Here is a 25,124-nt window from a genome sequence, read left to right on the forward strand (position 1 = left end):
GTGAAAATATCTTGATGAAGAATACACAACTACTTCTGGCACATTATCTGTTGGAGATATTGCTGAGAAAAAGAACCATAACACCATGATGATAGATATTGCATCTACTCTAAGCTATGAGGAATTTGATGATATCAAGGACTATAAAACTACTTTTCAACTATGGAACAAGCTAAAAGATATCTATGGTGGTGATGAAAATGTGAGAAGAGCCAAAGCAGAAAGCCTTAGAGGACAATTTGATCATATGAGAATAAGAGAAGATGAAAATGTTGCCAAATATGTGGAAAGAATCAAAGCTAGTGTTAGTGAAATCACAGCATCTAGAGGAGAAATAAAGGAAGAAATTGTTGTAAGTAAAATTCTCATAACATTGCTTCCTATCTATGCAATTAGAGTATCTATTATTCAAGAAAGAAGATGTGAAACAAATCATAAGATAACTTTGGACACCTTAGTGGGAAGACTAACAGCCTTTGAGCTAAATAACTATGACAATTATGTTCTAGCTTCCAAGAATATTGAATCTACATTTGAGGCCAAGCTTTCACTTAAGGAGAAAGGCAAGAAAGTAAAGGACATTTAGTCAAAAAGTGAAGAGGAATCAGAGAAAAGTTCTGATAGTGACCTTGAAGTTGTTGAAGCTCTACTTGCGAGGAAATATTCTAGAGGTAGAGGAAAATACAAAGGTAAAGTTCCCTTAATCTTTTTTTCATGTGAAGAAATTGGTCATATTGTAGCCAAGTGTCCAAAAAAAGGAAACAAGGATGAGAAGAAAGGTCACAAGTGTAATGGCAAGAAGGATTTCAAACCACTCAAGGACAAAGGTAAGAAAACATGTTTTATGGCTAAGGATTCTAATAATAATGAAGATGAAATAGTTTACATGGATCATAGACAATGGATGTTTACATCATATGATTGTTGACAAAACAAAGTTTGAACACTTTGAAGACTATGATGGTGGTAGTGTAAGGTTTGGAAACAATGAACCTTGTTGCATAAAAGGAAGAGGATAAATCTCATTAACCAAAGAACTTGTATGTGATTATGCCTCTTGGGTTGAAGGACTAAAACATAATTTTTTGAGTGTGGCAGAGCTAATCAACATTAGATTCAAGGTGCAATTCATGCATGGCAAGGCAAGACTGCTGGATGACAAAGGAAAACTGATTGGATCAGGCAAACAAAAAAAAGGTAACCTATTTTATCTCTATCTTGGTGAGTGCTCATGTTTTATTGCTCAAGTTGAAGAAAGTTGGTTATGGCACAGAAGGTTATGTCATGTAAATTTTGATAACATGGTGAAAATAAGAAAATTTAGAAAAGTAAGGGGCATTCCTAGTTTGAAGAAACTAGACATTGGTTTATGCAAGAAATGTCAGATTGGCAAAATGGGAAAGACTGGTTTTAAAAGAAAAAAATATCAATCTGAAGATGTCTTAGAAATTGTGCATACTTATTTGTGTGGACCTATTGGAATAAAAAGCTATACTGAAGAAAAATTCTTTATTCTTTTTATTGATGACTGTGATGTATCTTAGAGAAAAGTCAAAAGCATTTCAGAAATTCAAATGGTTTTTGGAAAGAGTGGAGAAAGAAATAGGGAAAAGATTGAAAAGCTTAAGATTAGACAGAGGTGGTGAATTCATCTCCAATGAATTCAATAACTTTTGCATTGAAAGAGGAATCAAAAGACAGGTATCAGCTCTTGGAACGCCCAAGTAGAATGGAATAGTTGAAAGGAGAAATAGATCTATCATGGATTGTGTAAGGACTCTAATGATTGAGAAGAACATTGCTATCAAATACTAGAAGAAAGCTATCAGCACAGCAGTTCATACCTTAAATCAAGTAAAATTGAAGGACTCATTTAAAACTCCCTATGAGCTATGATATGGCTATAAACCTAATGTAAGTTACCTAAAAGTATTCAAAAGTAAATGTTATATCTTAAAAGAATCTAGAAAAGGAAAATTTGATGTGAAAGGTGATGAAGGTATATTCTTAGGATATTCTTGCAGAAGTACGGCATATAGATGTTTGAATCTGTCTACTCATAAAATCAAAGAAAGTGCACATGTGAGAATTGATGAGTTTGTAGAAAAGACTAAAGAAGAAAGTAAAAAGGAACTAGAAGACTCTAGGAGATTCATTTACATTGAACATGATATATTGCTAGACACATCTATCAATTAGGAGACCACTACTCCTGAGTCTTCCTTAGTCACCAAGTTGCAGGAAGTTCAAACCAAGTCACAAGGACCCAAGTTACAGTCTGAAGCTACTGAGCCAATGCCTACCAAGTTTGAAGGAGCCAAGTTATAAATAGATCAACTAGAGCATGAAGTTGAAATTCTAAATGAAGATAGTGGAATTCAGTCAAAAGGAAAAGAACCTGTATTGGCCAAGTATGTTAGGAGGCATCATGCACTAGACCAGATCATTGGAGATAAATCAAAAGGTACTATGATAAGAAGTAAGCTAAAAGGTGCATGTTTACTAGCTGATTTTGAGCCTAGAAATGTTAAAGATGCATTGGAAAATGAAAGTTGGATTGAGGCTATGAATGAAGAAATAGAGAAAATAGAGAAGAATAAAACCTAGACTCTTGTACCTAGGCCTGAAGATAAAAATGTGATTGGAACAAAATGGGTATTCAGAAATAAGTTGAATGAAGATGGTAAGGTATCAAGAAACAAAGCTAGATTGGTATGTAAAGGCTACTCTCAAGAAGAAGGCATTGATTATGGTGAGACTTTATTGAATGAAGATGGTAAGGTATCAAGAAACAAAGCTAGATTGGTATGTAAAGGCTACTCTCAAGAAGAAGGCATTGATTATGGTGAGACTTTTGCTCTTGTTGCAAGATTGAAAGGTGTCAGGACCTTACTTGTATATGCAACACATAAATGATTTAAGGTATATCAGATGGATATTAAATCTACATTTGTCAATGGTATTCTTGATGAAGAAATCTACATTGAATAGAAGGGACATGGTCTGAAAATTACACAAACCATTGTATGGACTAAAACAACTTTGTAGAGCATGGTATAAGAGGTTGCATAACTACCTTATCTAGATTGGCTTCTAGAGAACAAATGATAAGAGTAGTTTGTACATCAAGGAAGGACCAGATAACAAAATTGTATTGGCAGAAATTTGTGGATGATACTTTATTTGCATGGAATGATGACCTATGCAAAGAATTTTTAGAGAAAATGAACAAAGAATTTGAAATGTCTATGTTTTCTGAGAGTAAACTCTTTTTTGGATTACAGATACAGTAGAGAAAGAATGGTATCTACATCACTCAGTCTAAGTATATCAAGGAGATACTCAAGAAGTTTGGTATGGAAGATTCTAAACCAGTGGGAACCCCCATGTGTACTGGATTAAAACTTACCAAAGATGATGATTCAAAAGAGGTAGATCAAACCTTGTATAGATCAATGATTGGAAAACTATAGTATGTGGCTCATACAAGGCCTGATATTGCTCTTACAATTGGTATAGTAGCAAGATTCTCAGCTAAACCTAGAGAAAATCATATGATGGCAATCAAAGAATTTTGAGATATTTGAAGGGTATTGAAGACTATGGTCTATGGTATAAACTTGGAGCAAATCTAGACCTAAAAGTGTTTACTGATGCTGATTGGGTAGGAAATTTGGATGACAGAAAGAGTACAAGTGGTGGAACATTATTTCTTGGCAAAAGGTTGGTATCTTGGACAAGCAAAAAGAAAAATTCCACATCCCAATCCATAGCAGAGGCAAAATATGCTGCAGAAATAGTGAATTATTCTAATATTGTTTGGTTTAAATAGTTGTTGGAAGGCATGAAAGTTGAGATCAAAGAACCAATTGTCATGTTTTGTGATAATACAAGTGCAATTAACATATCTAAAAATCCAGTGATGCATTCCAAAACCAATCATATTTCTATAAAATGTCATTTTGTTAGAGAATTGGTATAGGACAAAGAAATCAAATTGGAATATGTGCATACAAAACAATAGATTGTAGACATATTTACTGAACCATTACCTAAGGATGCATTATTGCATCTAAGAGGTGAGCTAGGGGTCATTTCCCTATCTAAAGCTCACTAATTAAAGCCTTAGTGATGCATCAACAAGAACCAAGTTGAAAATATATTAGTTGATGTAGCATAGTCAAGAGAATATTGCATATGAATCAATACCCTAGGTACATTAATACACATTTGGTATTTGTTGTCTTTGGCATGTGTTGTCAAAGAGGGAGAGTTTGCTATCATATCTTTTTGAAATATGTATGAGGGAGAGTTTACTATAATTTTTTTGGAGGAAGAAGCTATTTAATTCCTTTGCAAAGGGAGATTATTGCATATGACAAGCTTGTGGTATAAAATGTAAGAGGGAGAAACTTTCTATCAAAGAAAATCTTGTTTTCAAATTTCATTGTGCTATGACATGTTGTGTTGCCATCAATGCCAAAGAGGGAGATTATTGGATACAATTGTCTAATTATGTGTTGTATTTGATGTTACAAAAATGTCATATCAGCTATTAGATAGTACTTACCAAGCTCACTTGGTTAGCAAGACAGTTTCTCTTGTCTATCAAGCATTCTTGGAGATTACCTTGCGAAGATAGTGTCAACCGAGCTCACTCGAGTGTTGAAGGAAAATTAGCAAAAGGCAGTGTTAACTAAGCTCTCATGGTTAATGAAGGAAAATGGGTTAGATTTAGTGTTCATTGATTTCACTCAATTACCAAAGGATTTTGCAAGTTTTCAGTATTAACCAAGTATCTGTTGATCAACACAAGAAATCATTTCAAGATTAGTGTTTACTGAGCAGGGTCAGCCAATGAAGGATTTTGTTGATTTTGGGTTATGAAGTTTAATTAATTCAAGTATTGTTTCTAGCCAACTAAGGTAATAATTATTGATCATTATAAGATGTAAATGAGCCGACTTGATAATCTAGATGGTATATATGAAATGTCAAGTTGAGATTCTAAAGTAATGAGCAAGTATGCAAGTGTGTTGATTGTTTGAAGAGGAAAGTGTGAGTGAATTTAAAGGATGGTTAGATATCCTTGAGGAGAAAAAAAATTATATGTGATCAGGAAGTATCTATTGTGAAGCAGAATAGAGATCTGTAATTAGAAACTTAATTGCATCTCATTTAGGTCATTTCATTGTTACTTTCTTACCATTATAGCAGTGATTCCAAAATCTCTTAACAGAGTTGGTTTAATAGCCAGTTGTAAATCCTCTAACAAGGTCATAGTTCCATTGAATTTTTTTAAGACCACTTACAAGGCCATTCATTATAGGGTGATTAAATCCTTTAACAAGGTCACACCTAATAGTGTGTTTTGTAACCTTTAACTAGGTTGGCTCCTAACAAGGCTCACTTCAACAGAGTGAAAATTAGTAGCTAGTTACTTAGTGGTTTTTCCCATATTGGGTTTCCACATTAAATCCTAGTGTCTCATGTGTTCATGTTATTTCCTTTATGCTTGTAAGTTAATCACTATGAATGTTTAAGTTTAGTTAAAGTAAGACATACACTGCACTTATCGAGTTATAGCATTTTTTAGTATGTTTACTGAGTGATAGCAGTAAAGTAGTTTTGTTGACATCTAAGGGATATGTTGGAATTTCTTTTTCCTAACTGATTCACCCCCCCTTCCAGTTACTCCATCTACATTTCTAACAATTTTCTTTGTTTGATGTCTATGATGATTGTTTTTTTTAGTTTTCTCTCCCTAATAGTCTCTCAAGGATGTCATGAACTAGAGAACTGGAGGCATGGGGCATATTTTCCTTTGATTTTGGTCTGTGGATGCACTTTGTAGGTCTTAGGTGTCTTGAAAATCTCACTTGACCCACCTGATACTCAAGACCTTAAAAGTTATGTCCTTGTCTATTTTTGTGAACTGTGTTATTATGGCCATCTTGACCTTTTGTGTCTCTATGTGAGCATAATCTTGCTACATTAAACCTAAGGAATATATCAACAAATCATCTTGATCTTTATGTCTTTGATGCTTATTCTAGGTTCTCACATTTTGGTTTGATAATAAAAATAAGGACAAACTTATCTAACCCTTGTAATTTCACCTTGCATACTAGCTTGCATTCTAGGGTTCATTCTATCTTAGTTTTGCACTTTAAGTTTTGAGAGAGTCTCCTTCATCTTTCTTGGACATGTAAATCAACTATGTTCATCTCCTTGATTCTTCTCAATCATGTCTTCAACTCTTTTTGATCTCATCATCTCATCACTTCTCTTCTTTTCCTATCATCACAAGGGGTTAATCTCATTATTATATCTAATCTATCCATGCGATAAATTTTCAAATCATGAATCCATATCATAACATAGAGCAAGATAAATGAGAGATATAGCAATACATCTATGAACATATCAATATAACATGAGCATAAATATCAACATCACATGGAAGCATAAAGATATATCTATCACATGAGCATAAAAGAGACAATTACACAATGTTAAACTTGAATCTAGTATCTCATATATATATGGTGAAATATCAAGTATGCATCCAACATGAGTACAAAATACGGATCAATGTCTCAATATAAATCAAAATGTCACAATGATATCAAATCATATTCTAGAGCTATAACTAGATCCCTCCCTCCTATGTTGGATGTGGCTAAGGAGGAGGAGCTTTGTTCCTACTTGATGGTGGTACTACTCACTCTAATCTCCCTTCCCATTTTGAATAGTTTGGGAGTCCCTATCCTAGAGGCACCACAACTTTTTATATCACATAGTAGTATGCATCCCAAGCCCCATCATGCTATGCATCTTTCCTAATGACATTTCTCTCCCTCTTGTACTCCTCACTATGGGCATGCTCATTTATGAGCTGATGGTCCCTCACAATGATGGTAATATATGCCTATAGGAGCTATGTCTCTATTTCTTGAATGCATTGATCCCTCTTATCCTCTCCTCCTCATGGCCTTTTCTCTAGCTTCTCCTACCATTGACCTCTATCTCTCTCCTTTTCCACATGAGGTTGTCACATTAGCCTCTCCTCTTCCTCTGTCTCCTCCTCCTCCTCCTCCTCTACTTTTACTTTGTTCCAAGATCTAGTAGTAGCATGACTGCTAGATGGACCCTTGGACCCATCGAGCCTTTCTTTTCCTCTACCTTCTATCCCCCCATCCCCTCCATTGATTGTCATCATGCCCCTCTCCTTTATTGTCCACATGTATTGCATCTAGGTCTATAAACCTAGGGAAGGGATGTCTCCTCATCTCCCTCATATAGTCTGGTAAGGCTCTTGCATCTCTCACTACTAGGAGGAGATCACATGTCACTAATTTCAATTGTTGTGTCTCCTACAAACATGCTTCATACCTAAGAGTCAATAGTCACCCCACATCCTCACACTCCATATATTTGGCATAGGTGATCATTTCTATACTCACTCTCTTCCTCCTCCCAAACTATATTCATACTTGGCTAATGATGAATCTCTCCATAATCTTAGGGTGCCTCCCTACTAGTGGCCTACTATAAAACATGTATTGTTGGAATTAACATTCCACCAATATAAATAAGAGGGGGTTGAATTAGTTATCCAATTATTATCACAAATATCAACCTTAAACAAACTTAACCATATGACCAATATAATTAGAATCCACAAGGTACTCATGCACAATCACACCAAATATGTTAACTAGGGAAACCCTTAATTAGAGGGAAAACCCTGGTGGGGATGGTACCCACAAGATGATATACTAATATAAATATTCATTTTTAGAGGATGGACCCTATTAGGAGTCTATAACAAAATTTAGTATATTAATCCATGTTAGGAGACTTTGAATCTCTATTAGGAGATTCCAACCCTATTAGGAGTTTTGCCAACCTTGTTAGGAGTTGTGGAAGATAGTTGGAACCACTACCCAAATAGCTTCAAGGGAAAGACCAATGAACCCACTATTGAAAATAATTGGTTAATTGTGTATTACCTTTGATGTTACACAAAATATCATATCATTACTAGTTAGTGCATGTTGAGCTCACTTGAGTGATGAAGACAATTTCCTATGTTTGCTAAGCATTCCAAATTTTTCCTAGTTTAGAAGACAATGTCTATCAAGTTCACTTAGGTGACAAAGAGAAGATCACAAAAGTTGAATGTTGACCGAGCTCAATTGGTTAATGAAGGAAAAGTTGGATTGAACCCGTGTTAACTGAGCTCACTTAGTTACCAAAGGAACTTTATGGAAATGTAGTATTAATTGACTTCACTTGGTTAACACAAGAAAATCATTTCTGAGTTAGTGTCTACTGAGTAGGATCGGATAACAAAGGATTTTCTTGTTTTGGCATATTGAGTTCAATAAATTTGTTTGTTGGTTCTAGCCGACTAAGGAGATGAATATTAAGTATTCTAATTTTTATTCAAGCCTACTTGACAATGTGTATGATATAAATATAAGGTCAAGCTGAGGATTGAACATGAATAAGAAATAGAAGATTTGAAAATGCTTAGAGGAAGTGAATTAGAAGGATAAACAAAATATCCATGTTGAGTTGCAAAGATACATTTGATTAGAAGGGTCAATTATACAAGCTATAATTGAGATCTATAATCAAAAATTTAGTTGCATCAAAAATTAGGTCATGTCATTGTTACTCTCTAACCATTATAGCAGTGATCTAAATCTCATATCAGAGTTGACTTAATAGCTATTTATGAATCCTATAACAAGGTGTCATTTCTAGATTGAAGTGTCTAAATACCTCTAACAAGGTGATTAAATCCTCTCAAAGGGTCACACCTAACATTTTTTTTTGTAACCTTTAATAGGGTTGGCTACTACTAGGGCTCACTTCATAAAAGTGAAAATTTATAACCAGTTGTAATTGGTGCTTTTCCCAAATTGGGTTTCTAAATAAAATCTTGGTGTCACTTGTGTTCATGCTATTTATTTTATGTGTATGTAACTAATTTAAATAAGGTTAATCACTAATAATATGTTAAGATTTTCATTTTTCGAGTTATTATTGTTATTTCAATGTTTGTTGAGTTTCAACATTTACTAGTGGTAGCTAATTCACCCCTCCCCTCTCAATTACTCCTCTTATATTTCCAACAATTGGTATTAGAGCTTCTTGGTGCTTGTAGAGAAAGCTTTTAAGGACCTAAGCTAAAGATTAGGATGTCTTACAGGAGAGAGATTCCCAAGATTAAATAAAAAGATAACTTATAGGCATGGTAGGAACTTATGAAGTTGCACTTGGAAACCATTAGTGATTTAGGTTTGAAATAATTGAAAAATTCTTACAAGGCTCCTACTAGAATATTGACTATAGAAGAGATTATTGAAAAGAAAAATCATAAGATAATGATGATTGACATTGCATCATCTCTTAACTATGATGAGTTTGATGAGGTCAAAGGATGTGCTACTACTCATGACATGTGCACCAAACTAAAGGATATCCATGGAGGTTATGATAACATAAAAAGAGCCAAGGTAGAAATCTTGAGAGATTAGTTTGATCAAATAAAAATGAGAGAGGATGAAAATAATGCAAAATATGTTGAGAGAATCAAAGCTAATGTTAGTGTTATCAAAGCCTCTAAAGAAACAATTGAAGATGTAATACTGGTAAGAAAGGTACTCAGAACCCTTCTTCAGTGTCTAGTATTCAAGAGATGAGATGCAATCCAAATAACAAGATAACTTTGGCTGCTCTAGTTGGAAGATTGACTGCATTTGAACTAGATAACTATGACAATTATACTCCTAGTTTTAGAAATCTTGAGTTTACATTTGAAGCCAAGGTATTACTCAAGAAGAAAGATAAAAAGTCTAAAAGCAAACAATCTGAAAGTGAAGAGGAAGATAGTTTTGATAATGATCTTGAAGCCATTGAAGCATTGCTTGCAAGAAGGTATTGTAGACACCTAAATTTTGATTACACTATTTTAGTAATCCTATTTAGTTATCTAAAAGGGGCATTATTAATTAAATTTCTATTTAATTAATCCTTTGTCATCCCCTAGTTGATTAATTTAATTAATCATCTATAATCCTAATTGATAAATCAAATAATCTATTATTTATCAATTAAATCCTATTCTTCTATCTAATTCCAAAAATCCCCATTTATTAAATAAATCTATTTGATAAATGAAATTCTCAAATTCAAAAACCCCTAACCTATCTCTAATCCTCCATTTAGCCTAATCCATCCCATCCACCCATACTAACCAAGCTTAGCCACTAACTCACCCACCCTCATTAATGCCATCCACTTGCACATCTCTAACATCCCTAATCTAATCCTAAACCCAAGCCTAATCCACCCCCTAATGTTGTCACATTCCTTAAACAAGTTTAAGACTTTCTTAATCCAAACCAAAGTCTCCCCTCAAAAAAACCCAACCACTAAGTCATGAGTGCTCTTACAAAACATAAAGACTCTTACAAGCCCACTCATGACTCTTACATCCATCTTACACACTCTTCCCTCTTCCACACTCATTCCTCTTACATCCCTCTTACATAATCAACCCCACTCATCATGCCTTTAACCAACCCTTTACCCTACCCTCTCACACTCATCCTCCTTGTGACAAGTGTCACCTTTCCATTGGTGCTAAACAAGCACAATCCATGTGCTCTCCTTTGAGTGCATCCTAGCCCTCCTTAAGCCTTCATCCATCCTTGCATCTAAGCCCTCCATCCCTCTACCCCTTAGCCTATAAATTGAATCCCATCCCAAGCCATTTCATCAACAATCTTTGAACTAAAGTTACCATGCCCTTTTGAGAGCCAAAAGCCATACCCATACCCTTATAATGCCAAATTGAGAGCTCACAAAGCTACCAATTTTCCATTATCCATCTCCATTGAAGCAACTTTTGAGCATCTTGAGCATACATCCACAGCAAAAGGACACATCTACAGAATCAAGAAAGCATGGAGTGTTTTCTCTTGTGAGGTTTGCACTTCTTGTTTGCTTTCTTTGTCTAAGCATATATGTGAATTTAGTTTTTGGTTTGTGAATGTTTACTTTATTTGTTAATGTTCTTTGCATACTGATTCTGGTTCTACATTTTGGCACGCCCGGTGGGACCCCACTATGGTTCATTTAATCATCTATTTTCATCTATATGTCATTTTTCTAACCATCTAATGTTTGTTGTTGTTTGAGTGTGTTGTGAGGGTGTTTTGCTTGTTTTTGCAGGTTAAAGAACGCACTTAGGAAGAAGAAATACCATCTAAAAAAAAAAATTCACATTTTTTAGCTTTTTTTTGTCGTAGTTTTGGCGTCTGCAACCTATTCTGTCTGCGAAAATCGTCGTCTGCGAAAATCCGCATCTGCGCAAAATCGGCGTCTCTGCTTGTCACCTGTGTTTTGAGCTGCAAATCTATTTTTTCCTCTTCGTATTTTGGTGTCTCTGTATTTCAGCGTCTTCGTATTTTGACAGACTGTCTTCTTTGCTTGCTTATGTTCCATTTCTGCTTTATTATTTCTGCACTTTGTAGCTGGAAAAAAAAAAAAAAATAGTATAAATCAAAATTTGACTTTTAGTGGTTCCGTAGGATTTAGACGATTTTAAGCATTTTTACGCATAGAAAAAACAACAAAAAAAGTTTAAAAAAATTTTCCCATAGTTAAGCTCTCATTTTTGAAGATTTTCGCTAACTAACTAAATTGCTTTTTTTTTGTCTCATTGCAGGTTGGAGCACATATGGAACCACTAACCATGTTTCTTGCAAGTTTTCATGTTGCTAAAAAATGAACTTGAATGTTTAACCATTTGTCTTTGAATGCATGTTGCTAAAAAAAAAATGAACTTGAATGGTTAAACACATTTTCCATTGAATGAATGTTGCTCAAAACACACTCTTGAATGTCATGGATTAAAATCAACTTTCTTTGGAATGCATGCTTAAAACAAAAAATCCAATCTTGAATGCCAAGGATCAATTAACCATTACAATATCAAACACTTCATTTGGAGCTTCTAAAATTGAACAAAACAAATCTCTTTTTCACATGCAATCTAGGTAAAGTTTGATTTTTGGACATTTAAGAAACTTTGTTAAGTTAAAATACAAATTTACAAAAATCAATTTGAGTAATTCCTTGGACTCGCCTCTTTTCTAATCACCCATCAAATATTAACCATTGGTTGCAATCTCAGCGCCATTTATGGGGATGGGTCTACTTGAAAAAGGTGTTAAATGTTCCACAATCTAACTCACTCACTTGGTCTTTGAACGTTTGCTTTAACTTTATCAAAATTCTTAAATGGCCAAAACTCTAGATTAAATCGATCACACTTCAAGTTTGGGCACTAAAATTGAACAACAACTGACGTGGAGAGCCTTCGAGTGCGCGCTTGAAATCGAATCTCACACACTTTTGTTTTGGGCTTAAAACAAACTCACACTCAATCTTGAATGCCTTAAAGAAAATTAATTGATACTTGACGTGGAAGGCCTCCGAGCGCGCGAGTTTGTTTTTGTTGACCCTAACCCTTCTTATTGTTTGCATTCTTCAATCGATTTACTTTTGTTGGCGCTTTAAGTTGGAATTGAACATTGTCTCTTAAACATGAGTGCTTGCAAAGTCTAGATTAGCACACATAAGAGTCAGTTGGTAAAAGAACAAGCGTGTTTTTTAGCTCAAGGTCATCCGAGTCTTCTCTCCCCTTGTCGTCTTTCGAGGCCATCTTGGGTGCATAAGATTAGGATCCAAAACCTTGTTTCTTTTTAGGAGGCCTGCTTGGAGATTTCATCACCCCTTGGACGACCTCAACTCCAGCGCTCTGGCAGAGTATAAGAATCGGGAGGTGAATCGAATGACACCTCTCTTGGGATCAAGATTTTGTCATTCGGGCTAAGCCTCAAGGAACTTTATACCCTTGAGAAGTGAAAGAGGAGAAGTGGGTTACCGCTCCTCTCGGCTGTGTGACATCCTTTTGGTCTCATCTATGGATTTGGGCCTCACGTACCTTGCGTATATCGAGGACTCCCTAGCTAAACCAATTGTCAGCCTTGCAAAAAAACCATCTAGGATGTTAATGTGTTTGGAGTGACTGATCGAAACATTTGTAGAACATACACACTCCTTGGCGCAAGTATCACATTCTGAGAACCACAAACTTCTATCTGGGTGTTCCTATCTATTGCTTGTTTTTATTTTACTTGTTGAATGAATGTTTGCCAAACTTGGTCAATCCTAGCTTAGGGCACACTTAGCGTAGTCACTACCTATTTTGGAAGTTGAACAAGTTGAAGCAAAACAACTAAGATTTTTCCCAAAGCCAAGCAAATTCAGGAATTTATGTCGGAACAACCCAAACCCAAACAGAAGTTTCACAAGGTCAAACTCAAGCCATCTCTAGCATACCAAGAACTTTCAGCCAAGAGAAAAGAAATAACACCAAGCCCATGAATTTCCAAACTCCACAAAGCAGAGGACAAAGCTACCGACGAAGCACTTCAAGAGGCCTGGTTAGAGTGCACCATCAAATTTAGCCAACATCCAGGAGTTAATCATGCTTATGCCTTACCAACTAGGCATGATTTCTATGATTAGACACCCTTGTTTCTCCACATCTTCTTGGATAAGCTTCACTCTAGAGTCATCTTTGTAGAAAAGCCAGCCATCTTAGCTTAATCCCCTTAAGCATTATTAGCTCATCCATCTCATTGAGAATCATACCATCTAGCTAGTAATCGAAAATCTGCACATCTAAGCTTTCAAAATTGTTGTCACCTTGCTAAAAGTTTGCCATTCCTAAAATCTTCCAAATCCACCAATCTCACCAAGGTTATCCCTTTGACAGAGCTTTGTCTAGGGTAATATAGCTTTGTCACTTGTTATCCCTCATCACCTTGAGCTAAAGGTTGGGATTCGCAAGTGGTCAATCTCGTGTTCTTCCTAAAGGATCATCAGTCTATCCTTAAGTTGACACAATCACCACCAAGCTTGCACATAGGAAAGCAGACCTTTTGTGCTTTGACAACATATCTTTGAAGTTAGAATCCCCAACCCGATCCTCCTTAGGTTTTTTCATATAGCTTTGCCTCAACATAGGAAATCATTTGCATAGAAAAGCCTTCCCCCTTTTGCATCCATCAGCATTATTGCATCTCATCCCTAGGAGCATTTTTCATGCCACCCGTCACTCACTTAGCCAAGAAGAAAGAAACAATGGAGTCCTATCATTTGGATCGAACAGCCTCACCCCCCTTGAGCACTCAGCCATCCTTCAGCCCAGAGCAAGCTATGCCATCACCTACTGACATTGAAGCTTTCATGAACCAACCAGGAAATGCAGTATTGGTAAACGCCATTATAGACAAAAATAAAGAGACTATCATGGCTAATTTTCAAAGGGACAATGTAGGAACCTTTGACTTTGGAAGACCCCCTCCATTATCAGATCCATCTCACCCATTGTTTGGGTAGCTGCCACCACCCATAGGCTCTTATGATCCAAATTATCCTCAATATATTCCAAAAGAAGAGCCTCCAGCCAATCCATATGACCCAACAGACCCAAACATACCATCATCCACCCAAGTTGAAATCTCCATGCCGCAAGCCAACCCAGCCACCACCACTCCATCCTTGGTTCATACCTCTCCGCTCCAAACCCCCTTTACTCAAAACACTTCACTATTCACCCCCTTCACTATTGTTGCTGCTCCCCAACCCAGCCTTCCAAATCCACCCATCTCCCAAATCAGTGCTAGCATCTTTGGCCAACCTCAGCAATATACAATAGGGCTGCCACCCATGGGGCCAAGTAATCAACCTTTCATTGCCCCTAGCTTGTTCACCACAGCCCAAAGTACAATCCCATCATTTCCATTAAGTCTTGGGAGCTCAATACCACCAGCCACAAATCCACAAGCTACTACCTTCACTCCACAAAGCTATCAAATCCCACAAGCTACTGCCAATCTTCTACCAAGCTCCCAAGTGACCCCAGCTCCCACCACCACTCTACCAAGCTTCCAAATCCAGCCACAAAGCTATCAAACCCCATTAGTTCCATTCCCAAGCTTTCAATTCCCACCACCTCCACCACCAACTAATCCATTACCTCCAATTACCAACTACTTTTCAATGCCACTTCTAGGAGGTAATCCACCACCCCAGCCAACCACCAATTATTTGCAGATACCATCCCAAATGGGGGCACAACCCACATATATTGGTCAAACCCCACAAGCCCTCTGATTCTTTCCCCAAGCCTCACAACCATCTTATACCTTACCTCCACAAAGCAATCCATTTATCCCACAGCCAGCTTATGTTCCTCAATCCCAACCTCAAATCCAATATCAACAGCAAGCCTCGCAGCACATGCAGCAATATGCGCCGCCTCCCCCTCAACAACCCATCATCCACCATGCAGCTGCCCAAACAATGTACAATCCCTATCAGCAAATCCCTCACAGCCATCCATATTCAGTGGCCCCATCCAGCACATACCTACCTCAAGGCACTCCTACATTGGGGGCACCCCAACCATCACCTATCAATTCAGAGTGGGAGAAAATGAAGATAGCTCTGAAAGCCATCCAAGAAGGGAATGATCCAAAGAAATTCAAGTTTGAGAATGTGTGTCCTTACCCATTTGACAGAGCCATTACCACGACACCATTTCCCAAACACTTTGAGGTACCTAAATTTGACAAATTCAGAGGAAAAGGAGACCCTGTCACACATATCAAAGAATTTTACATGCCTTGCCAGGACGTGGCATACAATGATGTCTTCCTCTTGCGCCTTTTTCCCAAAAGCTTGGCTGGATCAGCTCTTGAATGGTTTTATAGAATCCCCTATGGCACAATTAAAAACTTTGCTGAATTATCTGAGGCATTTGTAGCCCAATATGCCCATCTTGTTGAAACAGAGCTATCAATAGTTGATCTTGTCCACACCAAGCAAAAAGGTGGAGAAATCCTTGCCGAATACCTACAAAGATGGCAAACCCTTACCACTCGCATATCCTGCACCTTGCCAGAACGCCATGTGGTGAAAATGTTTATTGATAATGCACATCCCAGCTTGGCCCACCACATGACCATGAACTTTTTGCAGACCTATAAGGATATCAAAGAGAAAGGAATGATCCTTGAGCAAGGACTCATTAAAGATGGTATGGTAAAGATTTACAAAGAGGCCAACCAAAATCAATCACATTCCAATGACAAGTCTAGGTATTGGAACAAAAACAAGCATGTTGCAACAGATGGGGTTACTGACACCAGACATGTGAATATCGTTGGTCCTTCTCAAAACCAGTCTAACCCACCATATCAAACAAACAACCAACAAGCTATCAATTACCAACAACGAAATAACCAAAGCTATCAAAACCACAATACAAGACCCAACTTTCAAGGGTCTAACAATCAAGCTAATGCCATCAATGTAGCTGCAGGGAAAAAGCCCAGATTCCAACCTGCACCTAGAAACTATACACCCCTCGGTGAGCCATTGGATGTTATTTTTGAGAAATTGGCTAAGGAAAACCTCATCAAATTTCCTCCTACCCAGCAAATTGATCCAAGCCAATCCAAAGCTGCATGGTACAAGGACAATGAGTATTGCAAGTTCCATAGGGTAAACGGTCACACCACCCTCAGATGCATGAAACTGAAAGACTATGTGCAAGACCTCATTGATCGGAAGGAAATCACTGTTGGTGCCCAAACCTCTCCCAATGCAGGCTTACAGATTTATCAAAATGCTTTTCCTCCACACAACAACCAAAATCCTGGAAAAGCACCTATCCAAAACAACACCAACAACTGCCAGCCAAACCAACAGCATGGGAAGAACAATGACCACACTTCATCCTATATAGACTATGGTAGCCTTATAGGTTGTATATCTGAGAAAGAGCCTTCTGTCAATGTTATCAATATTTGAGGACCAGACAATGAGTGTGCGGTCACCACTCGAAGAGCGTGATTTAACATCGCAGGCCCACCAGTCTCATCAACACCATCAGCTCCATCAAAAAGCCGGTACAATATCTTGGAACACCTTGGGAACATGCCAGCCCAAATATCCATTTTAGACCTTCTCTACACTAGTCCTGTGTACAAAGACATCCTTGACAGTGCTCTCATAGAATCCCGTGTCCCTTTTGATATCAATGCTACTGATTTTTGTAATCTTGTTGGACACCTTTCATCCTCATGTGCCCTATCTTTCAAACCCACTGACATACCCGCGGTTGAGCCAGATCACACCATTCCGCTTTGCATAGCCATCATGGTATCCAATTTTGCCGTAAAAAGAGTAATGATAGATAATGGATCAGCCTTGAACATTTGCACCCTAAAATTCATAAAACAAGCTGGGTATACTGAGGCAGATATGATCAGTGAGGTTATCACCATCAAAGCTTATGACAACTTGGAAAGGACCACAGAAGGGACTATTTTGCTACCAATCCAGGTTGGGCCAGTTATCCAAGAGACAGTTTTCCCTGTTGTTGATCTAAACCTACCATTTAACATCCTCCTCAGTCGCCCATGGATTCATGCTATGAAGGTCGTTCCATCCACCTACCATCAGTGCATCAAATTTTCGCAGCAGGGCACTGAGGTAACCATCCATGCCGATCCTAAACCCTTTGCTTACTGCAATGCGGTTGAAGCTTCATATACAAACCATTGCCCTAGAATAGACATCGGCACAACCATCGCCAGCTCATCCCACACTTGTAATGATGCAGAAACCATCCTTGCCTCCACCCTATCTACTGTAAAGATCAACAACAAAGGTTGTGGAGAATATAGTCTATCAGATGCATTTGCTGTCGGAGCAATCCCACTTGATCCACATACCCATGGACGACCGACATATCACAAAGCTAGGGATATTCCACCTCCTCGATACAAACAGTTTGGCCCAACCACCTTTGTGTCCTCAAAAACCCCTCTTCATGAAGAGCTCACTCCAGATATCAACAATTGGTTACATAAGGATGCACCTCCAAAAAATCAAGCATGCCTTGATCACTTCAGCCAAAAGTATCCCCAACAACATAAGCTCGTCACTAAAAAATGGAACTATCAAGGAGGTGGACTAGGACTAGAAGAAAGGGGCATGCAATGTCCCATCGAAGCACATAATTGGGAAATGAACTCAGGACTTGGCTTTGGCATACCCACAACTGGGGGCACCAACGAGAACGGTCACGCTTTTTTGAACATCCACCGTGACCTTGTCAAAATCAAAGACATTCCTGAGGAAGTTTAAAAGAGAGCCTACGACGATATCCCGGACCAAATCTTCCTAGGAGACTCTGTTCTCCAAGAACTATCCATCCATCTCATTGACCTACCACTTGCTCATCCACAACTCATAGATTGGGACCAACCAAGTGTCATACATATTGATGAGTTCGCATCAGAGGAAGCACTTCTAAGATTCATGGGAGCTGAAACTCCTCATAAGAAGACAAAGCCAAATTCTGCCTACATCTACAAGCTAGATCCCAAGGGGTATTTTGGAGAAAATACCCAACCTAGTTTTGATACACCCAAAACTGGAACTAAGGTAAATCTGGGACTAGCTAAGGTAGCAAAGAGAACCCCTCAACAAGAAAATCCAGAGCCACAAGCAGAACATGAGGATTTAGTATTGCCTCCTCAAGATAATCGACCAGAGGTGTCTTCTATTCTAATAGAGGATACTAGAGAAGTCAACATTGGTTCTTTAGAGATCCCTAGAATTGTTCACATTGCTGCATCCCTATCACAAGACCAAGCTGACCTCCTCTTTGAGGTTTTATGAGAGAACATTGGCCAATTTGCATGGTCATATCAGGACATGCCAGGACTTGATCCAAAGCTTGTAGTTCATCATCTTGTAGTCAATCCAAAGATCAAGCTCATCAGACAAAAGCTTAGAAAAATGCACCCCAAGGTGGCATTACTAGTCAAAGTTGAACTAGAAAGAATATTAGCTGCTAAGGTTATCTGACCTATCGACTATTCAGAATGGATCTCCAACATGGTCCCTATCACTAAGCCTTCCGGTGACATCAGAATCTGCACTGATTTTAGAGATCTTAACAAAGCTTGTCCAAAGGATGATTTTCCCTTGCCCAACATAGATATGATTGTAGATCTTACAGCTGGACATGAAATTATGTCCCTTATGGATGGATTTTCTGGGTATAATCAAATCAAGATTGCAGAAGAGGACCAGCATAAGACGGCATTCACTACCCCCTAGGGAACCTTTTGCTACACCATGATGCCTTTTGGCCTAAAGAATGCTGGGGCTACCTATCAAAGAGCTATGACAGTCATTTTCCATGATCTTATCCATAGCATTTTGGAAGATTATGTGGATGATATCCTGGTCAAATATCACACCTTCATGGATCGTCTTGCTAACCTGGAAAAAGTTTTTGATAGGTTGGCCCAATATCATCTCATGCTAAATCCCAAGAAGTGTGTCTTTGGGGTCACATCTGGCAAGCTTCTAGGCTTCATAGTTTCTAAATGAGGTATAGAGATTGACCCCAAAAAGGTCAAGGCTATCTTAGACATGCCTCCTCCCCAGACACTGCGACAGCTTTGCTCTCTTCAGGGAAAACTTCAATCTGTCCGGCGCTTCATCTCCCAACTTGCAGATAAGTGTACACCATTTTCACACTTGCTAAAGAAGAATGAGAACTTCAAGTGGGATCTTTTATGTCAGCGCAGCTTTGATCAACTCAAGTAGTATCTCACCAATCCCCCTATCTTGGTTCCACCAGTTCCTGGTCGTCCCTTGATCTTGTATATATCAGCAACACCTACTGCTCTAGGGGCACTTCTAGCACAACATGATGATTATAGCAGAGAGTGAGCCATCTACTATATTAGTAGAACCCTAGTTGGTTATGAACTCAATTACACTCCTATGGAAAAAGCTTGTTTGGCAGTTGTTTTCTCAACTCAAAAGCTTCGCCACTACATGCTAAGTCATACCATCCAACTAGTCTCTAAGATTGATCCTCTCAAGTATATGCTCTCTAGAACAGCACTCATAGGCTGGCTAGCAAAATGGGTTATGCTACTAAGTGAGTTTGACATCCAGTATGTGGACAGAAAGGAAATCAAAGGGCAAGCTATAGCAGATCACCTAGCTGATGCACCTCTAGTAGATGCATATCCTTTGCTCACAGAATTCCCAGACGAGCATATCTGCCTAATTGAAGAACAACCCCCATGGAAGCTTTATTTTGATGGCTCATACACCTCTCATGGATCAGGGGCAGGAATATTATTAGTTACACCTCAAAGAGATTACATTCCAAAAGCCTTCAAGCTACAATTCCCTAGCACCAACAATATAGCAGAATATGAAGCTCTTGTAGCAGGATTAAAGATAGCTGCAGAATGGAATATCACTGAGTTAGAAATCTTTGGCGATTCCCAGCTCATCATCAAACAAGTCTTAAATGAATATCAAACCAAAGATGAAAAGCTATTACCCTACAAAGAGCTAGTTGATCAGCTGACCCAGCATTTTACAAAGCTTCAGTTTACACAAGTACCTCGAATGCAGAATAAGGCAGCAGATGCCATGGCCACTATCAGCTCGCTCTTGGAAATTCCCCAAGATGCTACGCAGTATGAATTTTTAGTTGAGCAGCTCCTCACACCCGCTTATGCGAATGAGGATTCAAACCGTGTTTGTATCTTGGTTGGTCCCCAATCCCCTTGGTACCATGAAATTCACGCTTACCTTAACGATGGTATCATATCCCCTAACCTCACACGCACCCAATGCCAGAACCTCATCTGAAAATCATCCCACTATGTTATCATAGCCAATACCCTATATCGTCAGGGTTATCACGATACTCTCTCTCGATGTTTAGATGAAAATGAGGCCGCGATGGCATTAAAAGAAGTACATTCTGGACTTTGCGGTGCCCACACGAGTGGTATTGTCCTAGCATGAAAAATCCTTAGAGCAGGCTACTATTGGCCTACCATTGAAGAAGACTCTTGTGACTTTGTCAGAAAGTGTCTCCCATGTCAACAGCATGCAAATCTTGTGCATGCTCCAGCATAGGATCTACAACCTATTGCACCACCTTGGCCTTTTTCTTGTTGGGGCCTTGATCTAGTTGGAACTATCACACCTCTCTCATCTGATGGACATAAATGGATAATAACAGCTACAAACTATTTCACTAAGTGGGTGGAAGCAGTCCCCCTAGTCTCAGCTACAGGAGTTCAACTCTCCAAGTTCATCTTGTACCACATTGTTTGCCGCTTCGGCATCCCATCCACCATCTTCACTGACCACGGAGGTAACTTTGAAAATCTCAACATGGAAGAATTATGCACTTCCCTCCGCATCCATCACCACTTTTCTAGCCCATATTTCCCACAAGGTAACGGCCAGGCAGAGGCAACTAATAAAACCCTCCTCAAAATCCTAAAGAAAGTTGTCAATGATTCCGGCCATGATTGGCACCTTCAAATAAATTTGGCTCTATGGGCCTATCGAACTTCCTTCCGTACATCCACAGGCACAACTCCATACTCCCTAGTCTATGGTGCCGAAGCTGTATTACCTATAGAAGTTGAACTTCCCTCACTACACATATCTTTGCGAGGGCAAATCTCAGATGAAGAATATAGAGTAGCTCGACTCACCCAGCTAGATCTCTTAGACAAGAAGAGACAACAAGCCTATGACCATCTCACAGTCTATCAAACTCATCTCAAAAATAATTTCAACAAGAAGGTGCTCCCACGACACTTTCAGCCAGGTGACATGGTCCTCAAAGAAAATATGAAAGTCCAAGCAGATCGAGAAAAGAAAGGCAAGTTTGAACCTACATGGCTTGGTCCCTATGTGGTTACTTCCTCCTTTGGCTCCGAAGCCTATCAATTATCTACACCAGAAGGAGAACTCTTGAACGATCCCACTAACATCATTCATCTCAAGAAGTTCTATGCTTGAAGATCCTTGGTATACCCAGCTTTTGAAAAAATACAAAAAAAAAAAAAAAAAAATTGTAAAGAGAAATAAGCGTCCAATGGTGAAAACTTGGCAATTCAAGTGCCTTGGATAGGTACCTTGGTGAAAACCTGGTAATTCAGGCGCCTTGTGTGCTAAAGACTAATCCATTATCTATCACTATCCTATCCCTCATCCATCCACCCACCATCCCATAAAACACCTGCTTGTTCCCTTGGTGTTCCAATCAAATATCCAAAATTTGATGGAGCTTGTCAATACCTCCTGTACAACTTGTAAATCTTGTACCAAATCTTGTATTATACCTTGTAAATCTTGTACCATACCTTGTATATATTTGAATCTTGTCCAAAGTTTGTACCATATTCCATCTTGTAAATGATCTTGTATCCTAGCTTGTATCCTATCACATGCACACACAGAATCCCATTTTCCTTAAACTTTTCACAAACCATCTACCTATCCACCTATCAACTATTATAGACACCCCATCCTTCACAAACATTTCCATCTCACAAAAAACCAAAACATGAACAAACTTGTACATTTGTAACATATCTTGGTCTGTCAGCTTGTACATCCTCTTTAGCTTAGTATCATTGTATCTATCTGGCTTTCGTGTTAGTTCATCCTTGGTCAACATCTTGCACACATCGCACACCTTGGTTAGATATTCCAATGCATCCTTTAGCTAGATCTCCTGTCACCAAAGTGTTATCCTTCTTAGTTCAGCTTGCCAGACGCATCACTCATCCCGATCCATCAGCTTAGGTGCTCTTCGATAGGTCCTTGCAGGATATAGCTTTCCTCATGTCTAATCTTGGTCCGTTAGTACCTCGTCCTACCCATCTCGTTGGCAAACAGTTCTCTTTTGGATTTTCACTTTCTTTTGATTTGGGATCTTCCCTTTTGGGTCTTGAAATATCTTTTCCAAGTAATCTCCTTGTTCCCTCCTCAAGGTTGCCATGATCTTCCATATCATGGTATGCTGCAAATGGGGCAATTAGAGCGTAAGGTCTTGATCAGGTCTTTTGCTTGTTTTCTTTTTCTGCTTGTGGGTTACCTAGTGTCGTTTCCACGCTGCTTTCTCTGGGATTCATGTGTGATACTGGGGCAATCCTTGTGTGTTTGTTTTGAGTCAGTTCGTCAGTCCTCTAGATGGTTGGTAAAAAGGCCTTGATGTTCTTGGTAACCCTAGCAATTAACCAACAGTCTTATAGCAAATCTAGTGCTCAACTACATGGTGGTACTTCTCTTTGAAGTATCCCCCCGCTCAAAAAGCTTCAATGGATTCCCTTCATCTCCACTATCCCCCATCCATATCCTACATCTGTCGCTCCTACCCTAGCTTATGCATCAGTATCTCTTTGAATCACTCCTCATGCTTAGCTTTAGGGATCCATAATCCTAGTCTTAGGGATCCACCAATCAAATCAATCCACCAAGCCTCATCTTTCGAGATCCACAATCCTAGTCCTAGGGATCTCCGAAACCCATCTTCCGCCAATCTGACTCTTTGAAATCCTGTTGCATCATCTTTATCATTCTATCATCCATCTCCCTATCATGGATTCCTTTTATAGTGCTCTGCTCCTCCATCTCCCCCCCCCCCAATCCTGGAAAGTCTTAAGCTTGCTTTACTATTGTGCCTCTAATTTCCCTTTATCATTCTCCCGTAGTGAGAGTTTGAGCTAATTCAGCCCCTTTGCCAACCTGCGTCTCAGCTCATCTTAATTTCTTGTACTTTTCAAGAAGTCGTCGACCCTCATTTCTCTCCCCGCCGCCTTCTTGAGGGGGCATCATCTAATTCTAGTCTCTCCTCTTCTTATCCGAGACTGGGGCAACCTTGTTGCTAAAACATCTTCCTCGTGTCATCTTCATTCAAACTTCTTTGAAATAGTGTTGTCTCAACACTATGTCAAAGAGGGAAAAATGTAGACACCTAAATTTGATTACACTATTTTAGTAATCCTATTTAGTTATCTAAAAAGGGCATTATTAATTAAATTTCTATTTAATTAATCCTTTGTCATCCCCTAGTTGATTAATTTAATTAATCATCTATAATCCTAATTGATAAATCAAATAATCTATTATTTATCAATTAAATCCTATTCTTCTATCTAATTCCAAAAATCTCCATTTATTAAATAAATCTATTTGATAAATGAAATTCTCAAATTCAAAAACCCCTAACCTATCTCTAATCCTCCATTTAGCCTAATCCACCCCATCCACCCATACTAACCAATCTTAGCCACTAACTCACCCACCCTCATTAATGCCATCCACTTGCACATCTCTAACATCCCTAATCTAATCCTAAACCCAAGCCTAATCCACCCCCTAATGTTGTCACATTCCTTAAACAAGTTTAAGACTTTCTTAATCCAAACCAAAGTCTCCCCTCAAAAAAACCCAACCACTAAGTCATGAGTGCTCTTACAAAACATAAAGACTCTTACAAGCCCACTCATGACTCTTACATCCATCTTACACACTCTTCCCTCTTCCACACTCATTCCTCTTACATCCCTCTTACATACTCAACCCCACTCATCATGCCTTTAACCAACCCTTTACCCTACCCTCTCACACTCATCCTCCTTGTGACAAGTGTCACCTTCCCATTGGTGCTAAACAAGCACAATCCATGTGCTCTCCTTTGAGTGCATCCTAGCCCTCCTTAAGCCTTCATCCATCCTTGCATCTAAGCCCTCCATCCCTCTACCCCTTAGCCTATAAATTGAATCCCATCCCAAGCCATTTCATCAACAATCTTTGAGCTAAAGTTACCATGCCCTTTTGAGAGCCAAAAGCCATACCCATACCCTTATAATGCCAAATTGAGAGCTCACAAAGCTACCAATTTGCCATTATCCATCTCCATTGAAGTAGCTTTTGAGCATCTTGAGCATACATCCACAGCAAAAGGACACATCTACAGAATCAAGAAAGCATGGAGTGTTTTCTCTTGTGAGGTTTGCACTTCTTGTTTGCTTTCTTTGTCTAAGCATATATGTGAATTTAGTTTTTGGTTTGTGAATGTTTACTTTATTTGTTAATGTTCTTTGCATACT

Source organism: Cupressus sempervirens, chromosome 10 (genome assembly GCF_028749045.1).
Source record: "Cupressus sempervirens isolate cs-2001-9-10 chromosome 10, ASM2874904v1, whole genome shotgun sequence".
Taxonomy (NCBI): domain Eukaryota; kingdom Viridiplantae; phylum Streptophyta; class Pinopsida; order Cupressales; family Cupressaceae; genus Cupressus; species Cupressus sempervirens.